The sequence below is a fragment of the Balaenoptera physalus genome (genome assembly GCF_965194825.1).
Source record: "Balaenoptera physalus genome assembly, chromosome: 8".
In the NCBI taxonomy this organism is placed as follows: Eukaryota; Metazoa; Chordata; class Mammalia; order Artiodactyla; family Balaenopteridae; genus Balaenoptera; species Balaenoptera physalus.
Window position 1 is genome coordinate 73,475,475 of NC_138887.1, and position 25,907 is coordinate 73,501,381.

The 25,907-nt window shown below is 39.2% G+C and overlaps 1 protein-coding gene across 7 annotated transcripts in view; it reads left to right on the forward strand.

The window, feature by feature from the left end:
• LOC309665525 (uncharacterized protein) overlaps window positions 1-25,907 on the forward strand; it is a 572,167-nt gene that overhangs the window by 513,142 nt on the left and 33,118 nt on the right. The gene's annotated exons all lie outside the window — the stretch shown is intronic.

The following is a 25,907-nucleotide window of genomic DNA, read 5'->3' on the forward strand; positions in this document are numbered from 1 at the left end:
TATTTAAAAAATTTTTTTATTGAAGTATAGTTGATTTACAATGTTTCAGGTGTACAGCAAAGTAATTTAGATATACATATATATTCTTTTTCAGATTCTTTTCGTTATAGGTTATTATAAGATAATGAATATAGTTCCCTGTGCTACACAGTAGGTCCTTGTTGCTTATCCATCCTATACATAGCAGTTTGTATCTGTTAATCCCAAATTCCAAATTGATCCCTCCCCACCCCCTGCCTCTGGTAACCACAAGTTTGTTTTCTATGTCTGTGAGTCCATTTCTGTAAAACTAGATCTTTACAGAGAGTACTGGGGTGGCTTTGTCCAGGGGTCTTCAGGACTCACTTCTCATGTTAGCATTTTGGTGAGCATGTGTCTCATCCCTGCCTCGACTGTGACCACTTTGAGACAAGGCTCTTTCCTTGGATTCCTGCATCCATCCGCACCCTTAGCAAGTACTTTGTGCTCACTAGGCATTTGCATGCCCCACTGCTTTTCTTCGCCCATACTTTGTGCCATCTCCATATGCTCAGACCCCATTATCCACCAGAGGATCCAGAGGCCAACATCACAGCCTGTCCACCTTGGATGTTGTCTCCTGCTACTGCTGCTAATGAATGTGTCTCTATGTTATAGGATACGTCATCCATAGCATTTTTTAACACGTTTATTGAGATATGGTTGATATACAAAAAATTCATGTTTAATGTATATAATTTGATGAGCATGGACAAATACATACACCCATGACATTATCACCATAATCAAGGTAATAAATATATCCATCGCCTCCAAAAGTTTCCTTGTGTTCCTTTTTTTGTCATAAGAATGCTTATTAACATGAGAGCTACCCTCTTAACAAAATTGAAATGCACAATACCATGTTGTTAACTACAGGCACTACGTTGTACAGAAGAGCTCTAGAACACGTTCGTCTTGCATAACTGACACTTTATACCCACTGATCAACTCCCCATCTCTCCCTCCCCGCCAACCCCTGGCAACCACCACTTCATTCTCTGCTACTGTCAGTTTGACCATTTTAGATACCTCATATAAGCAGAGTCGTGCAGTATTTGTCCTTCTGAGACTGGTTTATTTCACTTAGCATAATGTCTTCCAGGTTCATCCATGTTGTTGCAAATTCCATCAGCAGATGAATGGGATAAAGAAAATGTATATACATTCAATGGAATATAATACAGCCTTTAAAAAAAGGAAATCCTACCATAGTATTTTTTAATTGCAATTATTTACATGTTCGCCTCTTCAACTGGAGTGTGAGCTCTGTGGGGAGAGATCTATTCACCTTTGTTTCCCCACAACAGCCGTTCAGTAGAGATGTTTAATAACTGACCATTGGTTGACGAGCCCCCTCAGAGCAGGCGCACCTAAGTCCGTACCATCAACCCTCACTGTTCATCAGGGCCCAATCTTTGTCTTTTGTGTGGAGAGCTTAATCCATTTACATTTAAAGTAATTAATATAGGAAAAGACTTCTGCCATTTTGTCATTTGTTTTCTTTATACTTTCTACCTTTTTTGTCTCTCATTTTCTCCATTACTGCCTTCTTTGGTGTTAAATTGATTTTTTTGTAGTGAGCGATTTTGATTCCCTTCTCACTTCCTTTTGTGTGTATTTGTTAAGTGTTTTTTTATGGTTACTATGGGAATTACATTTAACATCCTAAATTTATAAAAATCTTGTTTGAATGGATACCAACTTAACTTCCATGGTATACAAAATCTCTTCTCCTGTAAAGCTCTGTTCTCCCTTTATGTCACAAATTACGTCTTTCTATATTGTGTGCCCAATAACGTAGATTTATAATTATCCTGCATGCATTTGTCTTTTAAATCATGTAGGAAATAAAAAAGTGAAGTTGCAAAACAAGAAAACAAAAACAAAACAAAAATTCTCTCTTCAAACTGCTGTCTCTCTTTCTGCCACATGAGGACACAGCAAGAAGGCAGCCATCTGTAAGCCAGGAAGAGAGTTGCAACCAGAACCTGGCCAGGCTGGCACCAGGATCTCAGACATCCAACTTTTAGAACTGTAAGAAAGTACATTCCCGTTGTTTAAGCCACCCGGTCTATGATATTTTGTTCTGACAGCTGGAGCTGGCTAAGACAGAGCTAAGTGGTCCTCTGAGCCACTCTTCTTATTTTGCACAGAGATCCAAAGGGACACAGAGCAGAGCCGGGATCAAAACCCAGCCAGTCCCCTAACCCACAGCCCACAGCGCTAGCAAGTGTAACCAGCTTGCCAAATACTGCAGAATGAAAGAAACAGCCCAAAGCAATAGGTGTGTTTTTCTTAACATGTCTGTACCTTAAAATTTTTTTTTAATTTATTATTATTATTATTTTAAATTAATTAATTTATTTATTTATGGCTGTGTTGGATCTTCGTTTCTGTGTGAGGGCTTTCTCCAGTTGCGGCAAGCGGGGGCCACTCTTCATCGCGGTGCGCAGGCCTCTCACTGTCGCGGCCTCTCTTGTTGCGGAGCACAGGCTCCAGACGCGCAGGCTCAGTAGTTGTGGCTCACGGGCCTAGTTGCTCCGCGGCATGTGGGATCTTCCCAGACTAGGTCTCGAACCCATGTCCCCTGCATTAGCAGGCAGATTCTCAACCACTGCGCCACCAGGGAAGCCCCTAAAATTTTTTTTTACCCTAGCTTTGAAATAACAAACCGTAGGTCCAAGGGAACTGCCAACAAGGTGTAAAATTGAGAATCTGTCTTAAAAGGCTTCCAGTGATGGGGAGAGAAAGGGAGAGGCCTACCTGTTTGGTTATAACAATGCCATAGTTACAGAGTTGTGAATCATGCAAAGGAGAAGAGACAGCAGGATTCACAGCTTCATGTGATCTCTTGTACCTGTACGCAAAAGTGCGTGAACTAAAGCATTTCAGAGCTTCACTTTAAAATGCTCTGTTACACTAGTTTGGGATTTTACACCTCAGAATGGGCTTGCGTATACATACTCTCATGGGATCCTTACAACAAACAGCACTGGAATTAGCATCTCTGTGGAGCCCATTACCCCCTTGAGTCTTAGCTTCCATAAGTGACCCACTGCTGAGTCACACAGCTGCTGAGTGTTGGAGCTGAAACTTGAAAACTGTGCGTGCGTGTGTGTGTGTGTGTGTGTGTGTGTGTGTGTATGTGTGTGTGAGAGAGAGAGAGAGACAGACCGAACAGAGACAGAGAGGGAAGGAGTTAGGGTAGGGTTGATCCTACTTCACTCCATGCTCCAGGACTGTACTCCGAGAAGTCCCACAAACATTCTCCATTAACTGGTAGCTGAATGAAAACTAAAGTACTAATGAGAGCCCTGAGTTTTAGCTCTATCACCAATTCACTGTTGACTTGGGCAAGTCACTTAACCCCTAGTTCTCTGTTTCTTCAACTACGAAAGAAGTGGGTTAAACAGTCTTGTCTTTGATTCTCTTTCAATTCAGACAATTTGTGATTTTCCACAATTAATCATGGTTAGACATTAGATATATGTATAAAATGGATAACTAATAAGAACCTGCTATATAAAAAAATAAATAAAATTAAAAAAAAAATCATAGTTAGACAAAAGATCAGACCAAGTCACTTCCAAACAAATTCTGATCCCTGGACCAGGTCTCCAGGAGGAAGACATTATTCGTAGTGAAACTTCTCCAGCCTCTGCAGTGGGCAGGTAGAGGCGGGACCTGCATCTGATCTGAATGCTGCAGGAACTGAAGCCTGTCCTGCCATTCTAGTTAAAAGACTCAGCCTTAGCTCTGTACCAAAGTGGTCAACATGGCTGCAGAGGTAAATTGAAACCAAGTATGCAGAAGATCAAAAGCTTTACTCCGTGGAGACCGACAAAAGGCACATTTCCCAGACAGTCTTCCCTATGGAATTTAAGATCTCCTGAGATCCTGCCTAATTTAGACCCCAAACACTAGTAATTTCAGGCTGGCGACTGCCTTAGATTAACAAATACCCAAATCACAGTAAACCGGAAAACATTTCAGCACTGAAGATCCCTTTATCATGGCATCATCTATATTTATTAACAGTATTTATTACTAATAAAATATGGAGAGTGTTAGAGTTTAATGTGTCATTCCATGAGTTGTTGTCTTTAACACAGACTATTTTTAATCAAGTTCAAAAAATTTCCTCAGTGGCTCTCATGTCTTTAGAGAAATTAAGAACATCCATCAAGAGAAAAACTTTAAACCATGTTTTCAACAAGTGAGAAATTAACTCATTGTCAAGATGAGGTTTTAAAAAATAATTATTAGGATATATTAGCAGTGGTTTTCAAGTCCCATATTATAATTCTTATATTCTGTATTAATTCATATTTGCACATAATATGGAAATTTCAAGGACTCTCAACCAATAGACTTCCCTTATCAGATGCACAAAAGGAGGATAGCAGGAAAATTCACTTGTCAGAGGAAATGTAATTTGAGACTAAGATAAAGCTTTCCAATTTCAGCATTAAAGTACCAGTTTTTGCCTTTCCAATGTATTCACTGCAATATTATTTACTTAACATTTACTTGATGTTCATACTAAACAATGAAATCTGTGAAATGACAAGTTCAATATGCAAGTTATTTCTTCCCAAATGCATTAAACTATATAATAGCTATTAAAAACATTGAATTCAGAGCCCCTTAAAATTATACATTATGCACTTACACAATGAGTTGATCTGTATCTCAAAGTTTGTTGGCTGTCATCTGGGTTTCATTAATCATCCACTTATACATGCTGAGTTGATATAGATACCAAATTAATATATATACAATATGAGTGTTACACAGTTCCTACCAAGATAGTCATCATAAGGTAGGAAGGCAAACATTAGAATTAAAAATTATTGGACTTCCCTGGTGGCACAGTGGTTAAGAATCCGCCTGCCAGTGCAGGGGATGTGGGTTCAATCCCTGGTCTGGGAAGATACCACATGCCGCGGAGCAACTAAGCCCGTGCACCACAAATACTGAGCCTGCGCTCTAGAGCCCGTGAGCCACAACTACTGAAGCCCACATGCCTAGGGCTGATGCTCTGCAACAAGAGAAGCCACCGCAACGAGAAGCCCGTGCACTGCAAGAAGAGTAGCCCCCGCTTGCTGCAACTAGGGAAAGCACGCGCGCAGCAACGAAGACCCAACGCAGCCAAAAAAAAAAAAAGAAATTATCGTAATGCAGTTAGTGGCACAATAGAGATATGTATAAAGCACTAAGTGGGGCATAAGACAAAGCACTTAATTCTGTTAGGGCAGCTTCCAGGAAGGAATAGCATCTGACTTCTGGTACTTGTTAGCTGTAGAATATTGAGAAATTACTCAACCTCTCTAAACCATACAGAGTGATAAGCATTCAGTGATACGATGTATCTGGAACAGTGGCTCTCAAACTTTTTGGTTTCAGGGCCCCTTTATACTCTGAAAAATTATTGAGAATCCTGAAGAATTATGTGGGTTAGATATATCTGTATTTATTGTGTTAGAATTTGAAGTATTTATTTATTGTTCATTAAAATAACAGTAATAAACACATGCTAACATAAATTACATTTCTATGAAAATGATTATATTTTGCCCCCAAGACAAAGTTTATTAAGTGAAATCAGTGAGTCTTAAAAAAAATAAATACTGTATAATCCCACTTATATAAGGTACCTAGTGTAGTTAAATTCATAGAGAAGAAAGTAGAATGGTGGTTGCCAGGGACTGAGGAGAAAGAGGGGAATGGGGTTATTGTTTAATGGATATTGTTTTAGTTATGCAAGATGAAAAGAGTCCTAGAGATTGTTTGCACAAAAATATGAATGTACTTAACACTACTGAACTGTACACTTAAAAATACTTACGATGGTAAAATTTTGTTATGTGTATTTTATCACAATTAAACTTAAAAATTTTTTAAGTTTAGGAATGGCATAGTTTTACAGTGTTGCACATCTAATTTTTTGTCTAATTTAATGGACTACAGCTGGGCTTTCATATCTGCTCCTACATTCAATCTGTTGCAATATGTTGTTTTGATTGAAGTATATAAAGAATATGGTTAAGTGTTGAAAATATGGTTAATATGGTTAAGTGTTAGAAAAAGAAAGAACATTTTGATAATTTTATCAGATAATTGTGGATCTTCTTTGATACTACACCAAAACTCAGTAAGTGGTAGTTCCTTAAAGGTTTGTTATGATGTGGAATCTGAAACTATACAAATTAACTTTAGATACTCTGTTACATTAAAATCCATTTTCTACTTGCACTTTGAAGGAAGCTTTTACCCATACATGATTTTTTTTGAACATCAAGCATAGGTTATTAGGGAAATATGGATTCACTAAGTTATGCACTCTTCCAAATGTTGACACATTTAGTTTTACAATATCAAAAAATTACATGTCATTAACACCTCTGATGTCATCAGGAAAGTCTTTAAGTATTCTGAAGCTATTGAGCTGACAGTGGTGAATATGTTTTCCAAAATTCTAATTTTCTCTTGAAAGCTCAAGTTTACTATTAGCCATAATACTATCAGTGATTTCCTCAACACAATAAGCTTACCTTGTTTATTCTTGTAAAAAGATCTACTAAATATGTCAACATTAACTATCAGTCTATTATTCCTTCAAGTGAAAATGGAGCTTTGTGAAAGCAGTAACTATTCAGTTCACAACTCAAACTATCATGCAAGAGTTTTCCTCAAGACAACCACCATACTCCAGGGTGCAGGAGAAGGGCTTTATGCATGTGGCCCAATTTGTCTTATGGAATATTAAAAAGATGTGTACTTAAAGGTCAAGGTTTAATAAAATTAATAATTTTTTTACTCCTTCATTAAGGACGTTCTTAAGTGAAACTGGCTTTTTCCCCCTGTGAGTATATGTCAGTGAAGAACACAAGGGCCAAAACAAACAAACAAACAAAAAAACACAAGGGCCACTGGTACAGTTTGACGCCACTGCCTTGATTCTTGCTGAGGAGGCTATAGGATTACCTGCCATTGTTTTTGCACCTTCAGTGTAAATGTCAGCACAGTGAAAAAAGGCAAGTAACATCTTAGTATTAACATGAGAAAACTTTCATCTGTGGGTCACCAGAAAGCAATCTGTGAATCACGTTTTGAGGGCATCTGATCTAGAGGGTCCCCACTGAAAAAGCACTAAAAAGATGGCTTTAGAACAGATGTCCTGGGATTGTGTCCTGGCTTTGTCACTGGCTGTGTAGTGTTAGGTAAATTACTAAACTTTAGTGAACCTCTGTTTCTTCGTCTCTGTATGGGGATAATATGATACCTACCTCAAAAGAGGGCTTGAGGAAGAAATAAGCCGAAGTATTAACATGTTTACTCCAGTGCCTGTCCCACTGTATGCAACAAATGTTAGCTCTCAATGTTAACGTATATGAAATATATATATGAAGTAAGTCTGTTGTTGTTATTAACTTCTGCACCTTTGCAAAATGCTATACATTTTGTGTCCAGTAAGTGCTACTAAAAAAGTAATAGTCTTCTCATTTCTCAGATGATAAGTTTTTGTTTTTGAAAGCTCTGATTTAACAACAAAGCAGTAAAGACACCCTCAATAAATGCTTGTTGACTGAAGAAAGAGTGATATATAGAAAGAGGTCACTGCAGATGTCTCTCTATTTTTAGATATTATGCCAGAAATGCTTCAGCTCCTCAGTATAAATGAAGATTATGAAAATAAACAAAGACCAACTAGAGTATTTTAATGCTTGAACATAATTATTCTGAAAGGGATTCTAGACTTAAGACAACCCTAGCATGTACCCTTCAATACTAAAGAGAATATTAAAGCGGGTGGCATATCAGACATAGAACAATAAAACAAAAATTATCCAAGCTGGTTACTGGGCATCTCTAAGAGAGTGTTGCAGTTTTTAAATATTTCTATTCAAAGAATGATATTTTTCTTCCAAGAAAAATGTAATCTAAAGGAGGGAATCCCCACTTGTTATTCATATTATTTCTTAATTTGGGCAAGAGTCATGACCTTCACAACCAATGACAACAGAAATTTTTATTCAAACAGCACAGACTTTTCAACTTCAAAATCTGTAAGGACTGTTGGATTTCAAGGAACAAAATCATTGGAAAGTTACTACATTTATCGTGTTTCCAGCTGAGTGTGTAAATAAGAAAGGTTGAACTCAGAAAACAAGGCTGATAATTCCATGGTGACCAGCCAGACTCCCGTTCCCATCATTTATTCCTACATTGATAGACTTCCCCAGGAAGCCTGGGAAAATAACAAAAAGTAACTCAACTTCCCCCAAGAGAAAAGGCTTCATTTTTTCTTGGCAGATTCATTCCTAATCACATAGCAGGGAACCATTATTGACATCTGGATATTCAAAAAGAGCCACTGAATTATTATAAAAATGTTTCAAATCATCAGCCGAAAACACAAATGATCTACAATGTGTATGATGATTTTTTCTCCCTTTATTCAAGAAGATAAGTGGAGAAATTCTTTATATTTCAACTTCCATTACACATTTGTTTCTAATCTAGGAAAATTCATGTCTGCCTACTGTATTTCCATATCAAAGACTGATATGTCAGCACTTGATCCGCTCCTCTCACCCTGGATTTCTTTTAAGAGTACAATTTTTTAAGAGTGAGATTACTGCAGTAATTAGTTGGTTCAAAATGATCATAAGGCAGATACTAATACTGAGTTCAATTCTCTTTTAGTGTAGTTATGTGTTGTTAGATTGAACAGCAATTAGGCAGATCTAAAGTCTTCATGTTTAACTAGCCTCTTCCTCCTTTTAACAGTTTCTAAAACTTAATTGTCATGACTTGTTACAAACACACACACATTATAATGCTCTTTGTCAAACCTCATCCAAGTTCTCAACATCAGGAGCTACTACTCATTCTGTTGAGTTAAGACGGTAGTTTAGTTGATGGCACTTAATAAATATAAGGCACTTCTCTATCTAAAACACTCTTGTGGCTTCCCATTGCTCTCAGGACATGATATAAAGTCTCACTATGGCCCACCAAGAGTAGATTAAGCCCATGTGAAAAAATGGTTTTAGAATCCCCCAACAAGGATGGACAGGTTAAGATCTTTGCAAGCAACGTTTATTTAGCCAAGGCCCATTCCAATCTTCTTGCCCTAACATTGGGTACCAGCTTTCCACCACTCTATTCTACCTGTCTGCATAACTAGCCTCACCCCTAACAGATCACCTGCTCCAGCCTCCTCTCCTGTACACTGCCCATCCCTAGCCTCCCTGAACTAAGGCTCGGCCCAAAATGGTCTTCATGTCTGTTTCAAGCAAATCCCACTCAACCTTTGAATATCAGCATAAGAGTCAGTCCCTCAAAGAAACTGCCCAGTTCTGCCTTAAACACACTCAGACTCTGTCGGCCTCCTCTGTCACGCTGACCACATGGTAGATAACTAGCTATGAGGTAGTCTGTTTCTTATGTCTGTCTCCCCGCTAAGCCTCGTAAATGCAGAAATTGGGTCCATTAGGCTAGTATAACCTCCCAAGAGCCTAGAAGAGAACCTATAAACAGGCCCTTGGAAAGCATTCCTTCCTTGTGCCAGAAAGTCCTTAATAAGGAGAAACCCCTCCTAATCAAATTTTACACTGGGGTGGAAGTCAGTGGAGTGAATGCCTAGGCGGGGGTCAGAGGGGGAAAAATTCTTGACAATCTGCTGGATGTAAGGGAGAGAAAGTGAAGAGACTGAGGGTTTTTATGTTGATTGCAGATATAGGAGAGCAGGCCCTCCCCAGTGATTGTGTGGCCTGGTTCAACAATGCAGATGGAGGCCCCCAAACCCTTGGTCTCAATACTTATAAGCTTGAAATCAGGCTAATGAACAGTCACATGAAGTATCTTCTGTCCTCCTATCTTGAAAAATATGCCTTCAAAGTAAACTGGAAGTCAGGTCATCAAACAGGGAAATACAGAGACTTTAATCAAGTTGGGTTTTCTGCACCAAAATTATCCACATCTGAAAATTCTTTAGTAGGAAGTAATTATTTTCTTCATCCTTTAAATACACACACACACACACACACACACACACACACACACACACCAGAGTTTATAGTTATCTATAACTGTTAGGAAAAAATAGTTTCCATTGTTTTGAAAAATTACTAAGATTTATATAGGCAGCTCAGAATCCAATTCTATTGAACTTGTAAAACCATCATGTGTACAAGTGGAAGTTCCTGCCTATAAAGAAATTGCTGCTGTCACTTAATTGTCTCTCCCCTTTCATATCTATCCCAAGAACAAGTCACGCTCTGTTCTTCCTTTGTCCATTTTCCAACTCAATATTCCAACCTTAGCGTCCCCCAAAGAGTGAAGTGTCTTCAAGCATCAGCCAGCAACTAACAGTGTCCTGTCTTGTGATTACAGTGAGCTTTTTGCAGGTTATCATGGGCTTGGGATCCAGAACAATGAGGAGGAACATCTATAACATGTCACACGGGTGGACCTTGCTTTACAATGTGTGTGTGTGATCCGGAAGCGTTGTGCTCCCGAGAGCTCCTGCTTCCCTTGATCTTACATTGTCTGTGCAGAGGTTGCTCATTTTCATTTCTGTCAGTGACTTTAAGAAGGGACTTTAATTTTACCCTTTCTCCTCATCTCTGTCGAGTAATTACCGTAATCTTCATTCAAATACTCTGTAAGGAACTTTAGTATGTGATTTATAATTAAATATGAAAGGATCCGTGAATCCCTTTGAAAAATGTCACAACCTGTTGTCATGTGAATAAAATGATTGCACAGCACTTGTCCTATACAATTCTGATTTTCCTGGTTGTGATACAACATAGTTCTGTGAAAGGGTTGCCTGGGTGTCTTTTTGCTTACCTGATAACTGTGCTTACTACTTTTTTTAGGAAGGCAAAAACACGCCAAAAAATGAACTTGGAAGAATGAGATATTCCAGTTATTTGATAGTAATGATGGAAGTATGACTAGTCATTTTTTTCTGGGCCAATTCACCTCTGATGTGTTCTCCTCCCAATAGGACACCCATTATTTCTTCTTCCTCTATAATTTCCCCTCCTTTTTAAATGTTTCTAAAGTGTCTTCCCAGGCTGAAACTTGCTGCATCACAAGTGGTAGAGGAAAGAAGGATGCAATTACAAGATGAAATGTATTAAACACAGACTTAGTTTTCAGGGTCTCCTCTGGGCTCCGCCTCCTGCAGGACTAATGCCTAATGATTCCAGGAAGTGAAAGCAATTAAATTTCACTTGGTGTAAAGTTGAAGAAATTGTCCCATGTGAAAAGAATGTTTCTTTGCCACATTCCGTAGGTGGCAATAAACAGGCAAATTTCACTGGTTTTGATATAGTAGTACGAGATTTCGCAGGGCTCAGGTTGATTTCATTTTAAAAAGTTGAATTTATGGGACAGAGGACTGAAACATTTGTACTGACATGTTTAAAACCCTCTTTTAAAAAGGGGCATATTGCATCGTTCCATTTAAGTGTTCACACCGCAGACTGAAACATAATCTGTTTACTGAAAAAACAACTTTTTATTGCCCTGTGAATAATTTCCCGTTGAAAAAGAAAACAATGTACAATATTTTAGTGCTTTGTGAAGCATCTGGAAATTTTTCTTCAGTTGCTAAAGCTACTAGGAATTTGCATCCACATTCAAACTACTGATATTTTAATTTAATGCAGAACAACCTCAGACACACTATTGAACAAATCTCAAAGCAACAGATTCCAAAGGCCCACTGAGGGCTCTCAGAGACAAAGCAGCTAACCCACCGAAAGGCAAGTCTGGTTTCACAGAGAGCCCATTAGGGATGGTTTGCTTCTTTGTCCTCACTTTTCTGCACACAGTGTAAAGTGGAATGTATTAGTTAGGGTTATGCCAGCTGCTCTAACAAATAAACCCCAAATCTCAGTGGCTTAACATAGGGGAAGTTTTTTTCCTACTCACCTAACAGCCCAACGTGGGTGTGCTGAGTAGGCAGGCAGCTTCCACATGGAGATGCGGGACTCCTAACTCCTTCCATCTCTGACTGTGCACCTTCCACAGGGAGCTCTGCAGCAGGGAGAAAGAGGATGGAGGCTGAAATGGTGCCCATGAGGCCTGCTCACATGCCATGGGCTAGAACTCAGTCACGTGACCAAACTAACCACAGGGAGGTGAGAACCGCAAACCATTCCCAGCAAGGCCAAGGAAAAGGTTTGGCCAACAGCTAGCCAGTCCATAGATCCCAGTCAGTACGTTACAAGATTAAAATATCTTTCCAAATTCCAGCATGTTCAGTGTTCGTTATTCACTTATCCAATCCCTATTATGGGTTCTATGTAAATCACTCTACTGAAGGTCCTGGGAGATCTGAGGAGATCAGGGGCAGGAAAGTCACGGGACTTTAGACACTCTTTCCTGAGCTCAGCTCCAAAACCTTTATTTCTGAAAGTTGTCAGTTGAGACTAATGATACAGACAGGAGATGCACATTAACCAATTCCAGCTCTGGAAAAGAGTACAAGCTTTGGAGTCAAAAATCCTTTTTGCATTTTATTCTATTTTACTTTTCTCCCACGACTGCCATTTCTCCACAAGAGAACTTCATGCAAACTTAAGACTCAGGCACTCTTTACGAAAAAGCTTTTCCACACGTTGTTTAAGTGCCGATCTGCAGGCACACTACTCAGACTTAAGGTGATGCAGTGACGTGAGCCAGTTTCCCCCAAGAGCATGTCCACCTTGAAAAGGTAAATTAAAATATAAATAACTGAGGGTCACCTGAGGGTTCTTCCTTCCCCATCCTGTGCCTCCTTCTTCCACCCAGCTTATCCGAGCAGCCCTTCTCTGAGCTACCTCCAAATGTGATCCCACTTCATCATCCTATGATAATTGAATATTTATTTACCTGTCAGCCTCCTCCCTGAGACGATAAACTCCATGAGGAAAGAGATCCTCTATATCTTATTTATCCCCAGCAGACACCACAGGCTCTGGCTCGTAATAGGTGCTTGCTAAACACTTGTGGAATGGGACTGAATTTAGTGCAAGTTAGAAAAAGATAAATTCCGTAAGACAGTAAAAGAATCAGAGAGCTACTAGTGTTCAGAGAGCACCACGCATCTGGCTCAGGAAGGGTGGTGAGGCGGGGAAGATTTCCTGAAGCATTTGAAGTGGATTTTAAAGGAAGGATAGAGTTTCAACAAGCAGCATTTCAGCAATGGCCCTGCAGGTACAGGAACAGCATATGTAAATGCTCAGAGGTGAAAAAGCAAAGATATGTTTCAGGACTAGCTAGTATTCTTGTTTATCTTGTGCTTAAAGTGTGTGAAGGGAGGGATAAGTGACAGGAATGGAAAGGAAGGTTGTGACTATTCTAGAAAGGGCTTTGATTCTCAGGCTGGTAAGTTTCCATTTAATTCTGTAGGCACCAGGGAGCTGGGGAGGTCTAGAACCAGGGGGATCAATCTGCCAAGTGGACAGGGGATGCAGTGTGTGTGAGAGAGGCCGGAAGAGGAGAGGCCTCTGCAAGGCCTGATATCAGTGCAGGTGGATGGCATCAGGGCCCTATCTGAGGCAATGGATAGTGAGGAGGGACAGGGCAGGAGGAGTTGGGGGCATAAGGCAGAGGAAAAGCTACAGCTCTGGATAACTGGTCAGATTTTAAGGAACAATGACCAGGGAGGAGAGCTAGGGATGTGACTAGACAGTGCTGCCGTTCCCAGGAAGAGAAACTTTGGGAGGAAGAACTCATTTGGTGATTGAGGGAGAAGTGAAAATTTTGGTTTGAGACATTTTGAGCTTGAAGTGCTTGGGATAGACAGGGCGAGGGGGCTGGGAAGGTGGGGCATCCAAATGGATGAACAGGGAGCTGGCAGTGCAGAGATGTTAGGGAGGGTGGAGAGGGTGAGGAGGGTAGGAAGGAGGACCACATGGCCTCGGCCATGAAATTTCTCACACTGAGACTTTTGGCATTGTGTCTGAGTTTATATATACCATCCTTGAATTTTTGTGGGTGTTGAAAATTTAATAAATATAAACTTTAAAAGTACACCACAATTTTGCAACCCTATCGGAATATTTATTCACTGTTCTAATATACAGGGAGACTTTAAAAAAATATAAATGTTTTTAATAGCTCTGACTAGAGGTCCCCTCATAACCTGCATTTACCACCAGTTATAGCAATCTCTCCGCTGAACTATAATTGCTGCATCCTCACCCATGTCCCCACTGCCTGAGGGGTGGCATGGGGTTAGAATCCCAATAGCTAGCCTGACCTCTGGCAGAGAGAAGGCAGCTCAATAAATATTTGAGGAGGGCTGGTGAGGAAGAGGGAAGTCATCTATACTGAAGTAATAACTACAGACATCAAAATGGAAAAAGACTATATAGTAGAAAAACAAGTGTCTTCCTTTCAAAAACTGCAACAAAACATTCTTGTAGCATTAGCAATCTTACCTAACGTCTGGCGGTTCTCAAATGCGAATCAGGCGCCATCTTTTGTGTGAAGCTTCCTGACATTATCACGGAAGTTCTGTCCAACTCAGTGTTGGGATGTAAGGTGAAGAGATGGGAAGATGAGGGCAATGCCACCCCAGTTCTTTTTAACACCTCGAATCTCATTTTTGAACGCAGTACAAACTTCTCCCAAGAATCTCTCTGACCACCTTTTCTATTCCTCACTCCCTTTGGCTCCTGAGTGAAAATGGATGGAGAGAGATGAGGTCAAGATGTGAGAGATTTAAGCAGATTTGAAGATGAGGGACAAAAGATGCTGGTCTTTTTCCTTCCCATTAAACCCTAGGCAGATGGTCTCAAGAAGAAAAAAAACACATTGCCCAATTATTATAAGAATATACTTCTGATACACCTGTTTTACTTCCCAAAGCCGACTTTGATGACCTTAATTTTACCTACGCTATGGTATAAATTTTCACTGAGATCTTTATCGCATGCTGACACCAATTAGCACATGAGTTTCAGCAGAAGAATCCACGGCAATTTAATACACACCTTCGAAGAAAAGGAAACGCTAATCGAAATGAAGACTGTCTCAAAAACCAATTGAGCAGGTGTGCATTTCCATAATGGCTACACAATTCAGCCCCATAGTAGTGTTTGCTCCTTTTGCTTGTGAACTGAATTAGTAATCTTCACGTGCCCTGTCCCAGTGATTGAAATAAATTACTTTGTTAAATTGTGAAGCAGGTTGACCCATCTGTTGGCCCAGGAATGTTCAGATCCTCAGAGGGTTTATTATTCCAAATAATGACTGCCATATGCAGCGGTAAACAGTTCCTTTAAAACTGACTGAAGGATTTGGTGCGACTTTTTGAAGGCAATTTATAAAGCTGTTCGTGTTCTCCTATAGGATCTGCCCTTCAACTAACTTCCAGAAAAGTTGTCTTGATCGGTTAATCCTGGCGAGACACCTTGTTCTCTTTGGAGAGGAAAGAGGATGGGAAGAGCAGAAACATATGTTCAGAGAGGACCTACAATGTGTCCACAGAGTCTCCCACAGTCCTGTGCGGTGGAAATTAATAACCCAGAGAAAACGGGAGGTGAGAGAAGGTAAGCAACTCATCCAAAGACAAATGCTGAGGTGCTAATGGGGACTCAAACCCAGTCCACTGACTCCAAGACACACCATGCTATTTCCACCAGGCCTGAGCATCTGATGGAAAGCATCTACACTGAGCGTTGTAGCAAGAATTCTGTGCCCTCGCAATTCAGGCCCGTGGGAGAAAAAAAAAAAGAAAGAATATGGATGCCACTATTGTGATTCTGCAAACAACACCGTTCTGACAAGCTTGTCCCCTCTCTCTAAAAAATGAGCCTCATGCTTCACTTCCTGATCTCCTTTAAGGGGGAGAGGGCAGGGCTTTGAACTCCCACTGCCAAGAATCTAATAGGAATGTTTTAAAGACAAAAATCTGTGGATTCCCTTTTCATATGTGACTTTCCTTCCTTTAGATAATCCTCATGCTTAAATCCCAAGGGAAAATGCACACTGCTCACACAAGGTCCATAAACGGCTCTGACCACGGACCAGCCATGATTTGTTCATGATGTGCGTGGTGACTCACTGTGGCTAGATTACAGATGCTAAATTGCTGATGGATGGCCCAAAGCCAGCACATGGTTGGCTCTTCTGGTATTCAACAGCAGGATTAATCATGTGTGGAAAGGCCTTTTTTTTTCCCTCTGTGAAAAATGAAATGGCTAATATACAGGATGGAATGAGTGCCCTGGAAAAATTCCTTTCTTAACAGGAAAAGAATAAAGATATTAAAAGAATAAACTCCTATATGTGACATGATGACAGTGGGATTTTTCTGACGAGCTAGATGAATAAGCTCCCTCACCTTTGATTTATGCCAGTGCAAAGAGTCTCTCAAAGCTTCAAAAGGCAGAGAGCGCATTTGGAGATGCCAACAGTCTCCACACCCCAAAGGGAGTGAGAAGGTAAGACCAGGCCACAGGCAAGTGTTTGACAGGCAGAGACCTGAAGAGGTCAGAGACAGAAGGGAGAAGGGGTGGCAACAGAAGTGCTGGCAACAGAAGGGAGAAGGGGTGCCTCAGGTTGGTGTGCCAGAACCTTCGGTTGAGGCTGCTGCCCTCGTTTCAACAACACTGGAGACACTTTTGCATGGGTCAAAGAGAGGCCCTGCCTCTCCAGTTGGTCTCCTCCCAAACCTGAAGGAAGCCAACGTGTTCCTTCACTGTCAGCTTGAACCCTGTGGAAGGGGCTAGAAATTAGAATGGTTCTTCACCTCCACCAAAGATGGAACCAGAAAAAAACAAAGCCCACATTCAGAGCCTTAGAAAAGACAATATATAAAAATTAATTCCTGGCAAAAGAGTGCATTTAACATCAGAAAAAACTGCCCAGGTAATGTTCGTGCAGAAGAGAAGTTTTATTTGAATTATGCATTTTTTATTTAAATCAAGAGCAATGTGTACATGATCAGAAAAGCATAAAACATCAGACAAATCCAAATTCAGAAAAACCCACATCCATAAATATTCTACAGAATAACCCGCCAGTACTCTTCAAAAGTCATGAAAGACAAAGAAAGACTGAGGAAGTGTCACAGATTGGAGAAGAGTTAGGTGAGATGGTAACAAAGGCCACGTGAGATCGTAGATGGGAGCCTGGACCAGATGAAGGACTTTAGGGGAACAAAAAAGACATCTGTAGATTAATTAATAGTAGCTAACAGTTCATCTGTAAATTGATTAGTAATGTTCTATCAAAGTTAATTTCCTGGTTTTAGGTCATTGTACTATGATCATGTAGGATGTTAACATTTGGAGAAATCTTTGTACAGTTTTTACAAGTTCTTTTGTAAGTTTTTTTTTAAAGGCACTGATGCAGAAAGGCCTGCAATATAAAGCAGTGGCCCACAGGTCCACTGATCCTCCACCCCAGTCCTAGACCCCAGGAGCAACCACTTTTCACTCTTTTAGTCTTTTCTTCAAGTAGTTACCCATGTATCACTAGATAGTATTCTTAAAATACTATGCCTTAATTTATTAATTTTAGACAGTAACTACTAATTTCCTGCCCTGATGGATGAGAATTTATCAATAGTTCACTATCAGCCCCCACTGTTCTTCTTTATTCTTTTTTTTAATTTTTATTGGAGTATAGTTGCTTTACAATGTGTTTAGTTTCTTGCTGTACAGCAAAGTGAATCAGTATACATATATCCACCCTTTTTAAGATTTCCTTCCCATTCAGGTCACCACAGAGCATTGAGTAGAGTTCCCTGTGTTATACAGTAGGTTCTCATTAGTTATCTATTTTATAACATAGTAGCGTATATATGTCAGTCCCAATCTCCCAATTCATTCCACCCCCCTTCCCCCTCCGGTAACTATAAGTTTGTTCTCTACATCTGTGACTCTATTTCTGTTTTGCAAATAAGTTCATCTCTACCATTTTTCTAGATTCCACATATAAGCAAGATTATACAATATTTGTTTTTCTCTTTCTGACTTACTTCACTCTGTATGACAGTCTCTAGGTCCGTCCACGTCTCTGCAAATGGCACTGTTTCATTCCTTTTTATGGCTGAGTAATATTCCATTGTGTGTATGTACCACATCTTCTTTATCCATTCCTCTGTCGATGGACATTTAGGTTGTTTCCATGTCCTGGCTATTGTAAATAGTGCTGCAATGAACATCAGGGTGCATGCACCCTTTCAAATTATGGTTTTCTCCAGATATATGCCTAGGAGTGGGATTGCTGGGTCATATGGTAGCTCTATTTTTAGTTTTTTAAGGAAGCTCCATACTGTTCTCCACAGTGGCTGTACCAATTCACATTCCCACCAACAGGGTAGGAGGGTTCCCCTTTCTCCATACCCTCTCCAGCATTTATTTTTTGTAGATTTTTTGATGATGGCCATTCTGACTGGTGTGAGGTGATACCTCATTGTAGTTTTGATTTGCATTTCTCTGTTAGTGATGTTGAGCATCTTTTCATGTGTTTGTTGGCCATCTGTATGTCCTCTTTAGAGAAATATCTATTTAGGTCTTCTGCCCATTTTTTGATTGGATTGTTTGATTTTTTGATATTGAGCTCCATGAGCTGTTTGTATATTTTGGAGATTAATCTTTTGTCCATTGTTTCATTGCAAATATTTTCTCCCATTCTGAGGGCTGTCTTTTCATTTTGTTTATGGTTTCCTTTGCTGTGCAAAAGTTTTTAAGTTTAATTAGGTCCCATTTGTTTATTTTTGTTTTTATTTCCATTACTCTAGGTGGTGGGTCAAAAAAGATCTTGCTGTGATTTATGTCAAAGAATGTTCTGCCTATATTTTCCTCTAAAAGTTTTATAGTATCCGGCCTTACATTTAGGTCTTTAATCCCTTTTGAGTTTATTTTTGTGTATGGTGTTAGGGAGTGTTCTAATTTCATTCTTTTACATGTAGCTGTTCAGTTTTCCCAGCACCACTTATTGAAGAGACTGTCTTTTCTCCATGGTATATTCTTGCTTCCTTTGTCATAGATTAGGTGACCATAGGTGCGTAGATTTATCTCTGGACTTTCTATCCTGTCCTATTGATCTATATTTCTGTTTTTGTGCCAGTATCATACTGTTTTGATTACTGTAGCTTTGTAGTATAGTCTGAAGTCAGGGAGCCTCATTCCTCCACCTCTGTTCTTCTTTCTCAAGACTGCTTTCACTATTCAGGGTCTTTTGTGTTTCCATACAAAGTGTACAATTTTTTGTTCTAGATATGTGAAAAAGGCCCTTGGTAATTTGATAGGGATTGCATTGAATCTGTAGATTGCTTTGGGTAGTATAGTCATTTTTACAATAATGATTATTCCAATCCAAGAACATGGTGTATCTCTCCATCTGTGTCATCTTTGATTTCTTTCATCAGTATCTTATAGTTTTCTGAGTACAGGTCTTTTGCCTCCTTAGGTAGGTTTATTCCTAGGTATTTTATTCTTTTTGATGTGATGGTTCTTTATCCTTTTTTTAACTTTTTAATTTTATTTATTTTTTTAAAGGTTTTTTAAAATTTTATTTATTTTAATTTATTTATTTTTGGCTGTGTTGGCTCTTCGTTGCTGCACGTGGGCTTTCTGTAGTTGCAGCTAGTGGGGACTACTCTTCATTGTGGTGTGCGGGGTACTCACTGTGGTGGCTTCTCTTGGTGCGGAGCACGGGCTCTAGGCACGAGGGCTTCAGTAGCTGTGGCACAAGGGCTCAGTAGTTGTGGCTCACGAGCTCTAGAGCACAGACTCAGTAGTTGTGGTGCGTGGGCTTAGTTGCTTCACGGCATGTGGGATCTTCCCAGACCAGCGCTTGAACCCATGTCCCCTGCATTGGCAGGCAGATTCTTAACCACTGTGCCACCAGGGAAGTCCCAACTTTTTTATTTTAAAATAATTTTAGACTTTGAGAAAAGTAGAAAAAGCCAGAAAGAAATTTCCCATATGCCCTTCACCCAGCTTTCCCTAATGCCAATATCTTACATAACTATGGTACAATTATCAAAACTAAGAAATTAGCCTTGGTACAATACTAGTAACTAAACTACAGACATTATTGAGATTTCTCTGGTCTTTGCACTACTGTCCCTTTTCTGTTCCAGGATCCCATCCAGGGCACCACATTGCATATAGTTGCCTTCTCTGAAATATGACAATCCCTCAGTCTTTTTTTGTGTTCCATGACCTTGACATGTTCGAAGAGGACTGGTCAGATATTCTGTAGCATGTCCATCAATTTAAGTTTGTCTGATGTTTTCTCAGGATTAGGCTGAGTTACAGCTTTTTGGAAGGAATACCACAGAGGTGGTGTGCCCTTTGCACATTCAGGGATAGGATATCAACATGTCTTATTGGTGGTAACGTTGACCTTGATCACTCGATTAAGGTAGTGTTTCTTCAAGGAGGCATTACTAATTTCCCCTTTTCATTAGAAGCGACTCACTAAGCACAGACTACATTCAAGGGGAAACTTAATTAAATTCCAATTCCTGGAGGGAAGAGTATAGAAGAATTTGCAGACACCTGTTAAAATCACCACAGAAATAAGCAAACATTTTGAGGAATATACTTTGAGGCTACGCAAAATTCTCTTTAAAGTTTCATCCAATATTTTTAGTGTTACTCAGTGGATCTCGCAACAATTATTACTGTACTGTGATGTTCTAATGATGATTTTCTCTCAGTTTGTCTGCATTTATTAATTGGAATTCATCACTGAGGAATTCCCTTTTCTCTCACGTATTTATTGATTAATCATGTATTTATATCAATGTGAATTCATGGATATTTATTTTATCCTTTGGGTTATAATCCAATACTATCATTATTTATTTTGCTGCTCAAATTTTCTAGTTTGGCCATTGGAAACTCTTTCAGGTTGGATCTTGTATCCTTTAGCTATGCCCCCTTCCTTCCTTTCTCCCTTTCTTTCTTTCTTCCTTTCTCCCTTTCTTTCTTTCTTCCTTTCTTCCTTCCTTCCTTCCTTTCTTCCTTCTTTCCTTCCTTTCCTTCTTTCTTTCTTTCCTTTTTTCTTTCTTTCTTTCTTTCTTTCTTTCTTTCCTTCCTTCCTTCCTTCCTTCCTTCCTTCCTTCCTTCCCTCCCTCCCTCCCTCCCTCCCTTCCCTTCCCTTCCCTCCCTCCCTCCCTTCCCTTCCCTTCCCTTCCGTTCCCGTCCCTTCCCATCCCTTCCCTCTCTCTTTGCCATTTCTTTACATTCTTGCACCATAAGATACTCCAGGCTCACTTTTATGTTCTCACAGCTGCAGCCCTGGAATTAACCATTTTTCCAAAACACCTGATTCCTTTTCCTGGAGAGTGATATTTAGAAACCAAGATGTAGAGTTAGATATGTTCATTGCTGAGAGATGTTGCTGCTTCTAGGCCCTCTTAGTGGACAGAGGTAGGAGATGTATATATGTATACTAACCCACGTGTATGTACCTGTATGTATGTACTTCTGTATCTGTCTGTGTACATACAAAAATAAATGTGACTTCATATCTCTGACTCCAATTTAGCACAACCAGGTTCATTCTAATATTATCCCCTTTCTTCCACAGTGAGAGACCTGGTTCTTATTAACTACAGTTGCTCATTGCTGGTATATTGGAATATAATTGACTTTATATATTGATCCTGTGTCCTGAAAACTTGGCTAAACTCACTTCTTATTTCTAGGAGCACTTTTATAGATTCTTTAGGGTTTTCTACATAGACAATCATGTTGTCTGCAAGTACAGAGATTTATTTCTTCTTTTCCAATATGTATGCCCTTTCTTTCTTTTGCTTCTCAATTTTACTGAATAAGAGGGGTGAGAGAGCAGATCCTTGCCTTGTCTGGTCTTTAAGGGAAAGTTTCCAGTCCCTCACCATCAAGTATGATGTTAGCTGTAGATTTTTCATGATGCCCTATGTCAGGTTGAGGAATTTTCTTTCTATTCCTAATTTGCTGAATAATTTGCTGAGAGTTTTTACCTTCAGTGATTGTTGAATTTGTCAAATGCTTTTTCTGCATCCATTGAAATGAAACAGCTTTTCAATTTCAATTTCATCCATTGAAATTTTCAATTTCATCCATTGAAATAAACAGCTTTTCTTCTTTAGTCTGTTAATTTAGCAAACTACACCCATTGATTTGAATGTGCAACCAACCTTGCATGCTTGGGATGAACCTCACTTGGTCCTAATGTATTACCCTTTTTATATTTTGTTGGATGCAATTTACTAATATCTTGGTGAGGATTTTTGCATCTGTATTAATGAAAGATATTAATCTGTGGTTTTCTTTTCTTGTAATAGCTGTGGTTTTAGCACTAATAAGGGTTGGATATAGAGATGGAAGAGGAGCTGGTAGAGAAATACCTCTAAAGATTGCCTATCAATTTAGAGTCTGAATAAGATGCAAATCAGAGCATCAGAGGAAGCAAAGTGATACTTAAAGATATAAATCTAATAATGTAATTTTTAAAACATGGATTTTAAAAACTGAAATATATGCATATATATTTTTATATATACATATTCATACATATATATGTATACAAATAAAATTAGTGTTCAGACCGAATTCTGTCCTTTGCTGAAGGGTTTGGGAACTGCTGACTCTGGCAAAGCCTAAGCCTTCTTCTCCCTATGCTACAATTAGAACAAAGTTGGCCAAGGTCCTTCTGGATCACCTATTTCATTATGTTGACAATAATGTCAACTGCACTCTCCTGAGACTTACTAATTAAATTTAAAAGTTTAATCAAAAGAAAAGCTATGCATTTCCTACTAATATGCTGACTTTTTTGGTATTTGGATGAATTTTAGCTATACTTTCAGAATAAGCTAGGGATGAGTACACAAGATACACAATGAAATGGATGTCTGGGATGCTCGAATAGAAAGTCAGAAAATACTGGGTGTTAATAAATATTAGTTGGATAAATATGTTTCTGTAAAGCTTATTATACTCTTCGAATGATTTTTCAAGCATAACGCTACTCAAACTTTCAACATTCTCTATTTAGCAAACCGAAATGTGAATTTTTCTTAAATAGTCTCTTTCTCTTTGACTTTGTACCCATTTGTGTCCTAGAGGAAAACACCCTGCGAGTTTTTGGTTCATCACACTTATCCTACACGTTGTTTGTCCAATGTCCAAATTGATACTTTATTTGAACTTATCTCAAGAGACAGCACACTGCCATTGGCCAAGAGTGAATGAGATTAGAGTCTGCACTGCCTTCTCTCAGCTTCAAATTTAGAACAAGAGGGTTCTCAGTCTATGAGTGTGGACTCTTTCCTAAGACCAATCAACAGTGACAGTTTGGTCTGGGAACCTTACGTGGTGAGCCTAAAATATCTGCATATGAATAACAGCCATGATTGTTTGCTTCCCTCATGCCAGGTACTATGCTATACCTTTTATATATTTATCTTACTTAATCCTCACAAACAGCCTATGTGATTGCTGTCAATAGCCATCACCCACCCTTTTTTTAAATGAGAAGACCGCATCTCAGGCCAGGAGGTGGTGGGCACCTGAGATAATAATTCCCCAAGTGATGCCTCAAATCTTCAGCCTCAACAAATTTTTTATCATTGAGGTCAATCATGAGCCAGATTCATTACTGAGATTTGCTATTTTGAGCATATGTGTGTGTTGGGGGTTGGGGGAGATGCAGGTAGGGAAAGAGGGGGCTAGAAAGTGGCGTTCATCGCATGCCAATATCAGGCACTGTGCTGGAAACTTTATATTATCTCATTTAATTTACACAAAAATTCAGGTATTATCCCCGCTTTACAGAGGAGGAAACTGAGGCGTAAGGCTTAAGAGCAGCCTTCACACTCAGGTCTGTCTGACTCCAACACACAAGCTCTTTTGACACATGCAATGTGTTGCCTCTGGATTTCTTCTTGATTGAGAAAATGAGCCAATGGCTTAGATCGCCACTGCAATTTTTTACGTTATCCATCTGTTGAACCCTGAAAATTGGCTTCCAAATTTGGAGTGGTGAAAACTTTGGTGGCCAAGTAGAATCCTTCTTCCAAACACCTGATATTAGTTGTGCCCAGAGAAAGTTTACAATAGGAGCATCTATGTCTTTCCAGGATTATCTGTTGAAATCTCTATCAAGTTAGACATTGATAACTCTTTGCCAAGAGACTATAAAATCCATGAGCTCAGGGACTTTATTCACTCTTTGTCTCCAGTACCTAAAATATTGCTTAACATAGAGCAGGAACACAGTAAATATTTATTGGGAAAATAAGTGTTTTGAGGTACAGTAACCCAGCATTTAGCTCACAAATGCCATCTGTGATGTAGCAATAAAGAGCTTCTTCCCTGTGGATATGTCTTCTATCAATCCTAAGGTCATAGCCTAAAAAGAGAACTCTTTCCCCAAACATTAGGACAAGGTGACAGCAGAAGAAGACACCCCAGCAATAAGTTTGCAGCATAATGCCTGAAACATAGTAGATGCTCAAAAAGTGTGTAGAACAAATTATTATTATTTTTTCCTCCATGTGCCTAGGTTAATCATATGCTGTTAACTCAGGTAAACTCTATTTACTCTTCTAGGCCACTGGCTACTATTTTACAAGTCCTTGAATTATTATCACGCCTATTTACTTGAAATTCATTTTCACATGTATTGTCCCCTCTAGAACCTTGTTTTTTGTAGACAGGCTAATTAATATTAGTCTCATTTTACAGAAAACCTTCCCAGGGTCATAGCAAATATTCAATTAGAGGTTCTTTCTCACTATTTCTCTTTTTTTCCAGCTTTATTGAGATGTAATTGACATACAACATTGTATTAGTCCAGGATGTACAACATAATGATTTGATATATGTATATATTGTGAAATGGTCACCACAATGAGTTTAGTTAACATCCATCACGTCACATAACTACACATTTTTTTCTTGTGATGAGAACTTTTAAAATCTACTCTTTCAGCAACCTTCATATATATAATAAAGTATTGTTAACTATAGTCACTATGGTGTACGTTACAGCCCCAGGACTTAATTCATTTATAACTGGAAGTTTTTACCTTTTTACCACCTCACCTATTTCACGCACTTCCCATGCCACCCCACCCCGACCTCAGGCAAACCACCAGTCTGTTCTCTGTTTCTATGAATTCAGTTTTTTTCAATTCCACATGAAGTGAGATCATATGGTATTTGTCTTTCTCTGTCTGACTTATTTCATTTCGCATAATGCCCTCAAAGTCCATCCATGTGGTCACAAATGGCAGGATTTCCTTCTTTTTAATGGGTGGATAATATTACATTGTATATATGTATCCACATTTTCTTGATCCATTCATCCATCGATGGACTCTAAGGTTGCTCCCATGTCTTGGCTATCATAAATAGTGCTACAATGAGCATTGAGGTGCAGATGTATTTTCAAGATAGTGATTTCATTTCCTTTGGATATATACCCAGAAGTGGAATTGCTGGATCCTATGGTAGTTCTATTTTTAATTTTTGGAGGAATCTCCATAGTGGTTACCATAGTAGATGCACAAATAGTAGCTGCTCAGTAAAATTTAGTTGAACCAATTATTAAAGAAGAGCTACATTTATTTAAGCTCACTCTTAGTCAGACATTCTACTAGCTTTATCTCATAAAAGTATCCTGTGGTAGACTCTATAACAGTTTCCATTTTACAGAGAAAAGAAAAGTTCAGAGAGGTTAAGTAATATGCCCAAAGTCATATAGTGTGTATGTGGCAGAGCTGGGATCAAACCAGGACAGGCTGATTTCAGAACCCTCAGAAAACTTCAGAGCCTGAATCACCCCACAGCACTTGGTGACCTTGCCAATCCCATTCCTTCCTAAAGGCCTTTGCTCTTCCCTCCCCCTGGATCTTTGCATGG